This window comes from Miniopterus natalensis, chromosome 12, assembly GCF_054644295.1.
Source record: "Miniopterus natalensis isolate mMinNat1 chromosome 12, mMinNat1.hap1, whole genome shotgun sequence".
Lineage (NCBI taxonomy): Eukaryota > Metazoa > Chordata > Mammalia > Chiroptera > Miniopteridae > Miniopterus > Miniopterus natalensis.
Genome location: NC_142092.1, coordinates 36,206,197 through 36,222,163, shown reverse-complemented (window position 1 = coordinate 36,222,163; position 15,967 = coordinate 36,206,197). Strand labels below are relative to the sequence as shown.

General features: G+C 44.6%; 1 protein-coding gene across 2 annotated transcripts in view; it reads left to right on the top strand.

Annotated features, from left to right (window-relative positions):
- Positions 1–5,502: 5,502 nt before the first annotated feature.
- Positions 5,503–15,967, top strand: part of CEMIP2 (cell migration inducing hyaluronidase 2) — a 65,870-nt gene continuing 55,405 nt past the window's right edge. The window contains exon 1 of one of the 2 annotated variants that reach the window (XM_087822701.1): positions 5,503–5,612. The gene's annotated coding sequence lies outside the window, so the exon portion shown is untranslated. Of the gene's footprint in view, positions 5,613–5,839; positions 6,046–15,967 lie in introns of those variants that run through there. The other variant, XM_087822702.1, reaches the window with a different exon arrangement.

The following is a 15,967-nucleotide window of genomic DNA, read 5'->3' as shown; positions in this document are numbered from 1 at the left end:
GGATTGAAATTCCTCCTTTGGTTTTTAATCACCCTGCACGTTTCCACAGTGGGTTTCTGAAAACAATGCCTCAGTTTAAAGGTGTGGTAAATTCTTACATCCAAATGGAACATAGAATCAGACTTTCCTACTTTTGTCATTTTTAACATTTTCCCATTGTACTTTGAGAAACTTGGGAAATACTTGAAGGCTTTTGTTAGTTTATAATACTTCAAGTAGTCTTATCTTTCATAGTCTTTGTTTTTTGAGAGGGAGCTGGAAAGGGATTTGTGGAACTGAGATGGACTGCTGGTAACTTCTGACAAGTGAGCTGCGGGTGTTTGCATCAGTGGAGATCTCAAGTTTCCTGGAGACTTCTCTTTTTGTTATCCAGATCCTAGCACAATGTGGAATGGTCGTAGCAGAGGACTGCACATGGCCATCAGAGCTGGGGGGACGCCCAGACTGACCCTAGAATGTTTATGGAGGGGAAGACATTTAAGATAGTTCTCAGGGGATGAAAAGGACTGTGGCAAGTATGGTACAGGGTTAGGCCAGCCAGGGTATGGAATGGGAGAACCGGCATTCCAGAGAGAGGGGAAAGGGAAGCACATACAGAGCTAGAGAGGTTTGAAAGAACAAGACAAGTTTGGAGTGAGGCTGCTGTTTCTCACCATTAAAAAGAACATTTTAGTCCTTGAGGTGATGCTCACTGCATGTTTCTCATGGCCTTCACCTCCAACTGGAATCCCAGGAACCCTTGGTTTCCTATCTCCCTCAAAAAAGCCATTGTGAGAGTAAACTAATATAAAGAGTCCAATTTAGCCAGTCATGGAGGGCTAAAGAAGAGGTGACCAGAGGCACCCATAGCACAATTTGCTCAGCACTTGTGGGCTGCATAGCTAAGCCCCTTACAGCATTGCCATATTTAATTCTCATAATGACTCCAGGTACTAGCTACTATCATTATTCCCATATTAAAATGAAGAAACAGAGGCAGAGAGAGGCTAGGCCTCTTGTCCGAAGTTCTATAGCTAGTGAGCGATGGATCCTAGTTCTAACCTACGCAATCTGATGGAAGGGCATCTTCTCTGAGCCAGCATGTTCTTCTGCCTCAAGAATGAGCACTGCCACCACCAGGAAAACAAAAACATAAACCATTATATAAGCATCCCACTCACCTTGGGGTTGTCCCCTCCAGTGGAGAGGACAGGACAACAGTGAGGGTGTCACACACTGTGTGAGTGGATGACATGGAGATACGTTGATCAGATCTGCCTTCCACGGAGCACATGCTGGCCAGCTCTGAGTACCGCTGACAGCTGGCCCTCTTAGGGACCGCTTCAGCTGCTGAGCCCCCTTGCCCAAGGTCATGCCACTTCCCAGTGACTGATTCAGGAGGGCCTAGGAAGATGCAGACCTGTAGGCCCAATAATTCTAAAGGGCCATGTTAGCTCCAAGGCCTTCAGGGGGTGGGATGAGCCTGCGGGGTCCATGTTGCAGCTCACCTTCTCCCTCTGCCCCATCCTGCCTCCTGCCCCTCCCTCCGCAGGTGCCCACCCCACGAGTATTCCTTAATGAACATACTGCCACTAGGTCTCAGAGCCTGCTTCCCCGGGATCCCAACTGGCGAGGACATTAATTCCACTGACCAGAGGAATCTCTGGACTCTCACTTTGTCCTGTCTGCTCTGTAACTTCCTTTCACATTAATTTCCTTCAATTTTTTTCATGTTCCTGATAAATAAGAACAAAGTTTATAAAATTCCCAAAGGTAGACTACACAAAGATGCATCTGCTTTTTGTTTGTTTGTCTGTTAATATACTTTATTTAGAGCAGTTTTAGATTCACAACAAAACTGAGCAGAAGGTACAGAGGTTTCCCCTGTACCTCTTGCACCCTCCACCGGTACAGCCTCTCCCACTATCAACATCCATTTCCCTTGGTTTGGGCAATAGATATAGGATATGGAAGTAAGACCTCTTTAACACCAAAAACTTTCATTAAAATAATCTATATAAACTTTAAATTGTTATTTTTAATAGTTTTTTTTAAAAAATAAGTTTTTATTGATTTCAGAGAGAGGAAGGGAGAGGGAGAGATAGAAACATCAATGATGAGAGAGAATCATCAACTGGCTGCCTCCTGCACGCCCCCTACTTGGGATCGAGCCCACAACCTGAGCATGTGCCCTGACCCAGAATTGAACCGAGACCTCCTGGTTCATAGGATGCTCAACCACTGAGCCACACTGGCTGGGCTTAATTGTTATTTTTAATGCTCGAGGAATTGACAGACTTGATTCCAATAGGCTCTTGCTGTGTGACCTTAGGCAGGCTCCTTAAATGAACATTTTTGAGTCCCAGTGTCCTTGTTTCTAAAATTTGAATAATAATTACTGAGAGAATTAGATAACATATCCCAACTCCAAGCAAAATGCCTGGCACTTAATAAAGATTTATAAAATGGAGCTTTTCTGTGAATTCGACACTGCACAGGCCACAAGGTTTATTTGTTTCCTGTGGCGCTGTAACGCATTACCACAAACTTGGTGGCTTAAAACAATAGGCATTCATTCTCTCACTCCAGTCCGAATTCAGTTTCACTAAGCTGAGATCAGGTTGTCACCAGGGCCTTTCTCTCTCTGGCGGCTCTAGGGGAGAACCTTCCCTTGCCTCTCTTCCAGCTTCTGGTGGCTGCTGGCATTCCTTAATTGTGGCTGCATCACTCCAATCTCTCCACAGTGGTCACATTATCTTCTCATCTCTGTGTGTCAAATATCCCCTTTGCCTTCCTTTTGTAAGAACACATGTGATTGCAGCTAGGGCCCACCCTGATAACGCAGGAAAATCTCCCCAAATCAAGGTCCTTAATTAAAGCCCATCTGCAAAGACCCTTTTTCCATATAAGGAAATATTGACAGGTTTTAGGATTAGGATCTGATCTCTTTTGGGGGGCTATTTTTCATCCTACCATACAGGGTGACACATTTCCGATCCTGTCTTTATAAGAGATGGTCTTTTTTTTTTTTTTTCTTTAATATATCTTTATTGATTTCAGAGAGAGGAAAGGAGAGGGAGAGAGGGAGAGGGAGAGAGAGGTGGAAACATCAATGATGAGAGTCATTGATCGAGCCCGCCACCCGGGCATGTGCCCTGACCGGGAATCAAACCCTGATCGCCTGGATCCTAGGTCGATGCTCAACTGCTGAGCCACGCCCGGCCAGGCTATAAGACATGGTCTTAAATCACCTTTGAGCCACTAAAATTTTCCTTTCTCCTTCCAGTTTGTCATTCAGAACCATCTGCCTTATTTTTTAAAAAATTATTATTTTTAATCCTCACCTAAGAATATGTTTATTGATTTTAGCGAGAGGGGAAGGGAGAGAGAGAGAGAGAAAACCATCAATGTGAGAGGGAAGCATGGATTGGTTACCTCCTGCACAGGCACCCGCCAGGATCGAATCTGCAACCTAGGTATGTGCCTTGACTGGGACTTGAACCTGCAACCTTTTGGTGTAGGGGATGCTCCAACTGAACCACACCAGCCAGGGCCCATCTGCCTTATTATTATTATTATTTTTAAATGTTTTTTGTTGATTTTAGAGAGAGGATGGGAAAGGGGTGGAGAGCCAGAAACATCCATGAGAAACATAGATCAGCTGCCTCCTGCACGCCCCTCACTGGGGATGAGCCAGTTAAACCTGGGTAGGTGACCTGAACCGGGACCTCTTGGTTCATGGGTCATCCTCAATCACTGAACCACCCCAGCTGGGCTGCCTTATTTTTTAAGAGCTTTCCTTCCTCTTCCAGAAGGGACAGTGCCTCCCAAAGTTGGGTGTTTCTTTAAGGTCTCAGCACTGAACCGTGTGGCTATTTTGCAGGCATCTTCCCAAGGCTTTTAATTAATTCGAGGGTGCTCCCTAGCTCTGTTTCCCAAACTTACCTATTCCAGGCCCCTCTGATTCAGTAGGTGCGAGGTCTGGGAATCCAACGTTTTCAAAATGCCCCAGGGAAAGCTAATCATCAGCTAAGATTTAGAAACATTAATTCCTACAAAGTCCTGAACCAAAACGCTTGAAATAGGAAATTCTCCTTCCTGCCTGCTGGGTGTGTCATGGCTACGTGACTGAGCTTTTATTAAAAGAAAAAAAAAATCAATTTTGGAAACTGAACACCTATCTGTACAGTACTCACTGAGAGTTCCCTAGCGGGAAAACTTCCCACTCCGAATGGCAAATCCTGCCGCTGTCACTTGCTGGGAACCTCGCGGGTCTGACTGATCCGGTCGGGGCGGCGCCCGCAGGGGAGCCCGGGCTTTCCCTGGGTAAGAGCGGCCCCAGCGAGGGGCGTGGCGGGGGTGGCTCGGCCGCTCCGGCCCGGGTGGGGGCGTCCACGCGGAGGGACTCAGGCAGGGCTGGGCCGGGGAGTGGCCTTCAGCGCCGCTCCCGCGCGCGGCAGCCATTCCAGACGGCGCGGGCAGGGGGCGCGGGTATATATATTCTGACTAGAGCGAGGTGCTGGGCGGTCCGGAGCTGCCCGAAGGCTGTCCCGGGCGGAGAACAGACTGGTTCTTCGGCAGGGGCTGAGAACCCAGCGTCCGCGGTTGGCCAGGTGGGGGCAGCCGTGGCGCGGTGGTGAGAGGAGCAGACAATTTGCGGGAGTTGTGGAAGTGCCTTTGGGGACGATGGGGCACAGAGTTAGGCTCAGCCGAGAATGAAGGTGCGGCGTCCAGCTCAGCCGTGGGGTGTTGGGGGCGCGGTGCCAGACTCAGCGGCAGGTGATGGGGGTGCAGAGCGAGCTCAGCCTGGAGGTGATGGGGGCGCAGGTCAGGCCGGGTGCGCGCAGCGCGGCAGGGTGCGGGCTGGCGGCGGCAGCTCCGCGCGCGGGTTGGAGAGCCCGCCCCGGCGGCCGCGCGCCGGGGAGCCGGTCCTGGGCGCCGCGGGCACAGGCTCCGAGAGCCCGGGTCGCCGGCTCGCGCGGAGCCCAAGTGGCGGGAGGAGCCCTGCGCGGCCACCGCCTCCCCGGCCTGTAGGCTCCGCCTCTCCCTCCACCTCCCGGGTCCTGCCCGCCCGCGCGCCCGCCCAATCCGCAGCCCTCGGCCCCGGAGAGCCGGGTAGCTTGTCTGGCCGGCGGAGGCTGAGCGCGACCCTAGCGAGCCGCGGCGCCCGCCGACTAGGGACAAGCGCGCCTCCCGGGAGCCCGCTCCGCGCGGTGCCGCCGCCTCCTCTCCTTTGTCGCGGGGGCGCTCCGGCCCGCGCCGCCCGGGCCGCGATTCTCCTCCTCTTCCTCCCGGAGGGGAAGGAGCAGGAAAGTCGAGAGGCTGCTCCGGGAGAGCGCGAGCCGAGGCCCCCGGCCCCCGAGGCTCGGGGCTGGAGGAGGCGGAGGCGGAGGCGGAGGCGGAGGGAAGTGCGCGTCACTCCCGGGAGGAGAGTTTCACCTCCAGGCTCGGGCTGCGGCTGCCAGTTGCCTACGAGCGGCAGCGGCGGCGGCGGCGGAAGGCGCCGGGGCGCGAGGGGACTCACTGGCCATGGAGAGGAGACCCGGGCCCGGGGACGCCAAGAGCTCTGCTCCGTCGCTTTGGATTGCGGTGTAGGCACCTGAATTAGCCGACGCCGAGCGGGGGAGGGAAAGGTAAGCCAGAGGTGGGGTCACCCGCCGCGCGCCCCGCCTCCCTTGCCGCCCCCTGGGGGCCGCTGTGAGAACGCAGACCGTGGTCCCCCCGGCACCTTCCCTGCTCCTGGCGGCTTGGCACTTGGGCATTTCTGCCGAAATGGAAAACACCCCCCATCCCCCGCGTCCCGCAGCACCTTCTGTCCCACCCCCGCGCCCCGCCTCTCCCCTCCTTGGATTCAGAGTTACGAGACTACCCCGGAGTAAACCCTCACCCTAAGAAGGGGTCTTTGGGAACCTTTGGTCTGTGATTTCTTTCCCTTCCCCTCTCTTTTCATTACGCGTACGGGGAAGGAAACAATGGACCTTTGAAAGTCTGTGTGAACAGCCCAAAGTTTCTGGAGAGGTCTGGGCTGGGGGACTGAACCCCACAGGAAGCCGACTGCAGTGGAAGGTTCGTGGAATGCGCGCTGCAGAGGCTCGGCGTCGGGGAGCGCGCGCGCGTGTGCCTGGGGGGGGGGGGGATCTTTGTCTCTTTAACTATTCCCCGCGGTTGGTGGGCCCCCGCCCCCACCTCGCTTTCTGTTAAAGTCAGGCGAGGCTTTAAAATCGTGCGCAGCTTGCCCCTGGACCTCAGTCCCAGGTTTCCAGTGCCAGGGTTGTGAGGTCTTGGCAAAGGAAGGGGAACTGTGAGGACCCCAAAATACTGCAGTTAGTGCTAGTTGCCAATCCCTTGCAATAAAACCTGGGGCCTGACTTGCCCGGGTGCTCTCTGCTGAGGGCTGATGTGTGCCACTAGATCTTTGCTGAGGAGCGGAAACCACTGACTTAAATTCTCTACCCAAGGTTAGGAAAACAGACGTGGCTATTTGTCTCGTTTCATCAGCAGTAGGAGTGAAGAACAGAATGCCTAATCATCTCAATAACTTTTATGCCGCCTGGAGCCACTCCCTGGCCTGGGTTCAGGCTCCTTGCTTTAAAGGTGTGACAGTGTGATTTGATGTTGCACAATTGAGCGTATTGAGAGTGTGCAGATGTTGTCTTCCTGAGCTCTCCCTAGAACAAAGTGAAGATGAAGGGGGAAAGAAGGAGGTTTCACCTGAGCTGAGGGCGGCCTGAATCCTCAGGGCAGCCAGGCAAACCTGTTGGAAATCGCTCTTTGTTAAAAACAAACACATTTAAAATATTTAGCCTTAAGGTTCTTTGGCTGGCTAGCATGGAGCTATTACTGTTGGTCTGACCCTTGTAGAAGCTTGCTGTTTCCCAAGTTGTTCTGGGCATCGTACCCTGGTTGTGTGCCTTTGATCGGCTGATTCAAAGGGCTCTTTTGAGTTTGCATTTCTAGGCAAAGCCGAAGAAAGTGCAGTAGGCACTTCCTCTGCTTTGTAAACATTGGGTAGCACCTTTTGGGGTTTTACATTAAAATCATTCACCTCAGCTTTCTGGGTATCTGCACTACCGGATAGGGTTAGAGTGTGTGGGAGTGGAACCGGGAAGTCAGTCTTCTGGCTTTCAAGTCAGTTCCCCTGATGTTTTTTATCTGATGAATGTGTGTTTACAGGCTCAGAAAATTGAGGTTAGAAGTGAATTCTGGGTCATCACCTGCTCTACTTGAACAGCCTGTGCCTGAGTGAGCAAGCTGAGGATTGATCACTGTGTATGTAGACAGGAAGTCCAATTGATGAATTCTTACATGATTTCCTCTGTGACAGCTAATTGACGTGGGCTGTAACCCACAGGCTTTCAGAAGTTCAGATTTCACAACTGGAAACCAGGATGGGACAACAGCTCATTCTTGCTCTAACAGAGCAAGATCAAGCCTGTTCTCAAGCAGCCACCTTGGAAACAGAAGACAGAAGCAAGAGAGTAAATTAGGTGTGGGCCACACTGAAATTGAAATGTTGCTATTTACTAGCTATGCACCTCTGGGCAAGTTTCTAAAATTGAGAATGATGATGTGATGAACTACACTAAAGATTTAAATGATCACTGTCAAATTCATAGTTTAAGACTCACATGGGATGCTGTATGTAAATGTGTACCTTGTTAAGAGCTGTAAAATGTGAGTATTGCATCCTCTACCCTCCCACCCACCGTCCATTTAAACTAACAATTATTAATCACCTATTGTGTGTCAGGCCCTCTGGAAGCAAACTGAATGCCCACCAGCTCTGTGGAGTGTTCTTGTGTGGGAGAGGGAGTTGGATGGAGTGGTTGCAGCTTGGGACGGCACAGGGAGCGACCATAATGTGTGGTGGCTTCTATCTATAAAGGAAGGTAAGACAGTCTCTGCTGTTGAATAACTGAGTCTCGCCAGGGAGAAAAGGAAATGAACAATGAGAAGGCCCAGGAAGTGTGTGTTTGGAGAATTATGCATAGAATGCTTTATGAACCCAAAGGAGGACCAGAGTTTTTTTGGGGGTGAGGACAGAACAATTTAGTGAAAAATAAAATTTCCTGAATCAGACAAAACAGTAGGGCCTAAAAACTCGTATCCAAGGTACTATTTTGAAATGTAAAGCTTGGAGGACTTGAAATCAGAACTGAGTTTAAAACAAGGCTCTGACAAATGCTAACCACTTGCTATTGGGCCAATTCCCGTAATTCTTCACACTTTGCTTCTTCATCTGTAAAATGGGTTTAAAGTACTTTATGGAATTCTTTGAGGATTAACTTAGATTTGCTGTGTGTGTGTGTGTATGTATATATATATGTGTGTATATATATGTATATATATGTATATATGTATATATATGTATATGTGTATATATATATATATATATATGGTGAAGTACCGTACAAGCTAGTGTCTTTTGGTATCAAAAGGTACATTCAAAATATGTTCTTTTTAAAGCTATCAATAGATACAAATCGTAATTTAGTCTAACGGATCTCAGTCACCAATTTCTATTTTGTTCCCAGTAGTGAAAGTCTTCAGACTTTAGGTTAGCTATTGTCACATGGTGTTCCTCACTTGTTCAGGCATCCCAGCCGCTGGAAATCTTTTCATGGCGTTTGGGTTGTGAGCACTAATTGGAAGGATGGGCTCTCTAGTACAGTACATCAATTTAGAGGGGCTTGTCTGGGTCTGTTCTATAACTTCCATAGTCTTCACCCTGCCTCTCAAGTCAAGGTAGCCCATTCTCTGTCCTAACAAGATGAATATAGAAAAGGAAAAGAGAGCTATGCATCTGCATTGTTGAGACCATAAAAATCCCCCCTGCTAGATTAGATGGGTACTAGACTTACCGGGGTGATCACTTCATAAAGGTATATAAATGTCTAATCACTATGTTGTACATCTGAAACCAATATAATATGGTATGTTAAGTGTAATTGAAAAATAAATTTAAAAAAAATCCCCCTAGTTTAACTAGTTTTCTGCATTTGTAAAGAGATGTAATTTTCAGCTATACTGTTAGAGAAAAGCTGTTCTGTCAATAACAGCAGCTGCTGTCTCGCTGAAACTTGAATCTTTAAGCACTGCTTGCTTTAATACACTTGCTTGAATTCTTGTCTTGAAATGGACTGAAGCTCATCTGACATTTTAATAAATGGCCATTGATAGAAATCCATACTCATATATTTAAAACTGTCATGTGAAATGTGACTTTTGGGGGAGGAGGGCAGTGTGAGTGTAAATCAGTTTTCAAGTTAGTGCTACACATGCTGAATCTGTTTTAAAGGGCCCTAAAAGTAATGCTGAAATGAGGAAGTTGAGACCCAGAGAGGCTCACTAATTAGGTAAGGTCATGTAGTAATTAATGGCTGAACAGGGACAAGAACCCCTTTGTCCCTATTTCTAGTCAGCATTTTCCCCCCCCTCCAATATACTCTAATTTGTTACTGTTTGGTTTTGTTAGCAGTTTAGTTATTTTAATGTTTTCATGGTGAAATAATTTGCATTTGGGCTTTAGAAACCCATTACACCCAAGTTTAAGGCAGACACTATAACTTTTTTGTATTGGAGAATTTACAGATGATATGGTGCATATCATGGGGTGATGTTACTTGTAATAAGTTTCTGTCACAGAAAAGAAACTAAGCATAGAAATAATGTTAGCTTTACTTGCGTTTTCTATAAATAGTAAAGATATTTCAAATATTGTAGAAGTGCACTCTTTTTTTTTTTTTTTTTTGAAGAAGCAAGTTCCTGGAAACATTATTCAGATGTGTGTTATGAATAATAGAGTAAAAGCATATAACACTATGTTTGCATGTTCTTTTCTTGTACTTGCTTTGGGAAGCCTTTAATGTTGGTTGTTAGGAACTATGTTTAGCAAATATTTTAGTGCATTCCTAAGACATTCAAGGCAGCGTACTGGTTGCTGTGAGCAATACGAAGATGAATGAGACATAGGATCTTTATTACAATGTCTCTTTAAAAAAAAGTGAGTCTCGGAAGCTATGTATGACTTAAAACACAGAATTGCTATCTCCTAACAAACCAGTCCTTTGATCTAGTAGGCAAGTCTGCTTTGAAATTGTTATTATTAGACTAATCTTCTAACCAGATTTGTAACGACATTTGTTTTCATAACATGGTAACAAGTGATAAACATTTTACGTTTATTTTTATCAGGGCTCCATCTTAGTTTGGACAAGAAGTAAAAATTGGGCAACATTTGATGGGATTTTATTATCATGAAAAGTTTGCCTAGGAGAGCTGTGGTGGTCTTAGCTTTAATATGTTTTAAAAAATGGCTTTAACACTGCATAGAAGTGCAATTGGAACATTTTTGTTTCCTGAAAGGATTGCAATTGAAGACAATCCATATTGAGCCACTGAGAAAAGAATTGTCCTTATTGACTCTGATTTGATGTATCTTAAAACATATGAACATCCCCCACAAACAAGATGTCCTGGTCATGTCTGATTTCTCAGTTTCTCCAAAGAGAGAAATTGTTATTGATTTGGGGGCCCTTGCCTAATTATTAGGTTGTACTTGGAGACTACAAGCTCTCTGTTGTCACAATGGTCTTTACTAATGGTGACTCACTTTCCTGAAGAGTGAATAGTTTCTTCACGTACAATGAGGTTGGAAACTAATTAACATTTTAGGAACTGGAAAGATTAAGTTTAGCACAAGGACAAATGCCTGATTTCTTTTTCAGAAGAAATGAGAAAAATGAGTCATTGTTTGGTTTTCTTATTGTGGTAAAAAAACCAACAAAAAACCCGCATGACATTGTTTTTTAATACTATCAGTACCACCACTATAAAAAATAAATTTTATATGAGGATTTAAAAAAATATTGTACTTCATTAATGCAAAAGATGTGGCTTTAATTACTTAATAGGTGTTTCATGATAGCCATTCCCCAGCAACCCATGGCACATTCCCAGACGGAGTCTGATAGGAAGTAGGCTGTGTATGTAGGTATAGCTGAAAAGGTCGAGTGAGAGAGGAATTGTCATTTCAGCATGGTTCATGACCTCTTTTGATTAATGTAATTGCTGCTTTTCCAAGTGTCTGCACTGGTTTAGACACTGCTTGTTCTTATCATGTGGTCCGCCTTCGAAATATATGGTCACCTCATGGATAACTTTCCCCAGCTGCCTGGTAACTGTGTCATCTGAGCTTGGCTTTAACCTTAAAGCATTTCTTCTCACTCCCTGTTTGTGCTTGTGGTCCTTGAGCTCATCACACAGACCCTTTTTGCCCATTCTGCTGACCATATTTTCTCCTTGTTCAGCCGTGCAAAGTCCAACCACTGCTCTAGTGTGAGAATCGCACGCCCTAGAAGGACAGGGACTGTGACTGACTGGTTTGTATTTTGGCCTGGAACTCATTTGCAGGTGACTCAGCTGCCAGCCTTCCAGAGAGTATGAAAGATTTCATGAGGTGCTTGTTTTCCCTGATAGTGATCATTGCTGGACAATCTGATGTCATTTTAGTGGCAGAGTTCAGTGGTAGATTTTAATTCACACACACAAGGTAAGGAAGCTGTTAGCAGCAGTCTGATTACATACATTTGGGTAAGTAAGTTTGCCAGGGCTCTTAAAACTTTAAACTCTATTCCATTCCTAGGGATTTAATTAACTCAGGTGACTACCTCTTTAGACTCACTAGCCCAGTGTCTTTGTCCCCAGATGCACAGTAATTACTTACTTGGGACATCTCCTGACCCCATCGACACTGGCCTTTGAGCTCCTTGAAGGGAGAGATCATGTATATTTTTTTGTATCACTAGGTCCCCATCATCTAGCAGAATCCTTGTCTCATAAGAGATGCTCAAACCTGAAAGTGTTCTGAGTTTGGCAAGACTTTACCCTCAGTGGTTAATGTTGTATTTGAAATAGGCTGTGTGTTGTAGATATGAGAAATAATACACTCGAGCTCTGCTCCTGGCCCTGCCATTAATAGAAGCTTTGCTTTGATCCTGGATTGAGTAGCTCTGGATCGCTTCAGTCTGCACATCTCATTGTTCATCTGGAATATTTCTTAGTTTGAAAGGCATGTCAAAACATACTCATTATAAGTTTCCTATTGTCACTGCATTTTGATGTTTGTGTATCAGTAGATCATGAACTTTTGGTACATCTTTGCCTAATTATCAAACACATCTCTGTCTCCCGCCCTCCCCCCCCACCTTTTAACATTCTACCAACATAACTTTCTTGGATCTTTCTTCTTGAGAAGTATTTTAAAGCTTTGTCTGGCGCTTGGCAGAGAATTCAGCACACAGGCAGCTCTGCCCTTTGCTATAACCTTAATTAAATCAGCCTCCCTCAGGTCAGACTTTGGTTTGGCTTCTTTCTTTCGAAGACCAGCTGCAAGGCTGATGACATGCCCGCGCCTGCCATTGTGTGTGCCCCTGCACAGCCATCCGTCACTGTCAGCAGGTTGGGAGCCTTTCTGCTGTGTTCTCCCAGCGCGGAGCTGGGGCAAGAGGGGTGGCCTAAGGGGAACTGGGAGGGAGAGAGAAAACAACAGCTTTTCAGAGGAAAGAATGAAGGAGAAAAAGGAATCTGAGGAATAGTAATCGGAAAAAAGGGAACAAGTGAAAGACTGGTGGGTAACAGGACCCTCTTCTTTATCCAGTTTTCCAAGTTGAAAAACAATCTTCCTCCAGTTTTGTTTATCTTTTGCTTCTTCCACCCAGAGGCCTATGCACTTTGCTTTAAAAAATTTTTTACTTTGATCGGGCAAAGAGTGTCAGATATTCTAAATTGCCATCCTCTCTGTAGATTGTCACCCTCCCTGTTGGTCCATAGATCTGTTTTTTTCCCCCTTCTGCTTCTCTTTTGTTGCCCATGGTAATGTTCTCCTGCCTTTTCTGTCTATCAGCTATCTTGGCTTTAGGGTCAAGCATTGCTCTTCATGGACATGTTTAACAGATTTATTAACAGGGTTATTTGGTGGCAGAAAAATGAGACATCTGCCTCATGTACCTTGGATAAATGAGGGAAATAAACGAATTTAAAATATTTCTTAAAGCTCACTTCTTTAACTTTAAAAATGGGCAAGTGTTTACTTGGTTTACTTTGGGTGTTAGATATTATAAATAAAGACTCTTTGTTTTGAAGGGGTCCGTATTTTAACAGGAGATTCCAATATAATTTGCTGAAGATATATCCACTTTTGTGGTTGTAGCTAATTTGCTAATCTGAATTCCTTAAATACAGATCTGTAAGTGTTTGTTTTATTGTTTTCAGCATAAGCAAACTCTTAGTATTTTTAGTTAATTTTTGTTTTCCAGGGATTTACTATTTCTTGACAATAGTTCTCTGGCAAAGAGTACAATATAGCTTAACTGAAAAGTGAATTTCTGGGTAGGAAAAAAAAAATATCTTCTAACTTTAAATAATACATATTTTAACTCACATAATTACTCCAGCTCAAATGCTCAGTGACCCCCCATTGTTTTAGTAAATTTAGTTTTTTTAAGACTCTGTTTGAAATATCCCTTATAATTTCTCTCTATTATATTTTAATAGAGTTAGTATATATTGGGTGAGCTGTTGCCTTCTGAGGGAGGAGATAACATGAACAATCCATGGTACCAAACTAGAAGTCTGGTGTATATTGGTGTTTGTATATAATAGTAGCTTAATTTTGGGGAATATCATTCATTGTATGTGTCTAAATTGACCAAGTGGAAGAAGAAGGTGGGGGAATGGAACTGAAGTTTCCCAGTCCTTTATTCCTTTCACTTCCTCGGGAGAAGTTTCTAACGAAAGGCTGGTGCAGTCCCCTTCTACCTCTAAACATTGGCTTGGGTACGATCAGCTTAGTAACAGTGAATCCTGATCAACATAAGTCAGCTAACTGTGGAAAGTGTCTTATTTCTTGGAGAGGTGCCAGATAATTGCAGGTGGTAATGACTCATCTTGATTTTGAGAGTGGAAAGAAACAGGCCAAAGGGCTAAGATAAGTGCGGATGCCTGGGAATCACGGAGGGTTACTGTGCAGCCGCTGAAGGCACTGTCCCACCTGGAGATCGCAGGATATTCGAGTCTTTGGGGCTGCGCTTACACAAAACCAAGCGCATCTCTGAATGAAAGTGAACTTAATTTTCCCCCACTGTCTATTTTCTCCCAAATTGCTATAGTTTTTAGATTCCTTTGCAGGGGCTGTAGAAAACTATTTTATCCTGTGTGCTCTGGGAATGGAATATATAATAAAATATATTCCTCTAAACTGTGTGTAAAAGGATTCCCCCCCAAAAAACTCTCTTTGTTTCAACCTTTGTTTCTGAAAATTTTTATATTGTGTATTTAAATAAACAATCTTCATGAGAGTATTGATCACACTTAAATATTTATTTGACAATTTGAGAAATTAAAGGGCCTGATAGTCAACTTTTTAAGTTTATTCCTTACTGAACAGTTTTGTATGATTGAGGTATTGAGCCCATTGTTTACCTGTAACTGCAGACATAATCTGAATCTAAAGAAATCTAAATGCAACACCCTATGCCCCCCCCAAACCCCCAAACCTGAAAAACATCTTGATGTTATTATCTGTTGTTTTTCTCCTAAACCAGGAGATTGGAAGTTGGAACCATTCATTGAAAGTTCAAGGCCATTAGGAGCTGGTTAAAAATTTTATTAATTATAAACATCTCTCATTTGTTTTCATGATAATTCATGAATACCTCTCTCTCCTGGCATGTTTTGCTTTTTTGCTATGATGAATATATGAGTCAATGTTTTATAAAGACCTGCTAAGATCTTAATAAAAGATTTTGCATAGTTGTACTGAAACTCTTGTAAAAGACTGTAATTTGTAGAACTGTAGGTTGGATATTGTTTTAAGAATTAAGTCATTGATCAAAGAAGAAAAAAATCTTGATGAGATCATGCCAGCTTCTTTACTATTCTCACAAGCCTGCATTTTTCATTCAAAAATATGTTCCCATAACAAGAGTAGGTAGGATTTAAAAGAGCTTATGTGAATCAAAATCATTGCCTTTTCATTAGATGTTCAATATGGTGGGGCCAATATGCATGGCACTCCTCTGTGTTGGGTTGCAGGGACTGGATGATTTGGAGGACTGGGTATATCATATGACCTACAGGGCAAGTGTCCTCAGCCACTGTGTTTAAGTGCTAAGCATGAATGGAAGTGGATTTGTGGTCTCTATTAGCATCTCAGCAGTTAGAAAGAACATGAAAACTCAGCTCTTTTAAAGACCCCTGATTAGTTTTGAGTTACTGCTGCTGTCTCTGTATTAAGAAGACTTTCCTGACTTCCCCTTGGATCACAGCACTTACTGGCTGTCAGCATGACAATACAAAGTGGAATGGAACATTTTCTTTTTTCCTGTGTGCCTACTGCATTTCATGGTATTACAAAACATTGTGAAAGGCTGAGCTTGTCTAGATAGCTTGTTGCTCTTTGTCTTTAGAATTCCTATTCGAGGTTGTTGCTAATACCTTTTACCCACTAGAGGTTGTTACTAATACCTTTTACCCACTAGATTGCATACTAGGGTTGCATTTTGTAAAAATTAATGCGTTGACTTGTTGCTCGAAGTAGTAAATGTTCTCAATTTTTCCCAAATCAGGGAAACTGATATAGAGAGGTTAGACAAATTTCTTAGAGCCTCAAGGTTGTTAAAGAAGGGTTAAATGGGAACTTCTAGTGTGTATTTATGTGTGTGTGTGTGTGTGTGTGAGAGAGAGAGAGAGAGAGACCTAAGTTCAACAAGCATTTATGGAGTACCTACTATGTGTAAGGTCCTGTGAGAATACTAAGATCAGTAAGTCATCCCTGTTCTTCAGAAGCTTGTAGTCAGCCTTAGGAGATGGACAAGTACATACATTAATTGAAACATAAGGCAGAAAGCAAGATGATCTAATGAGAGTTTTAAACAGAGGGCAGAAAAAACAGGCTGGGAACTTGTGAAATCCTGAGAAGGCTTCATGG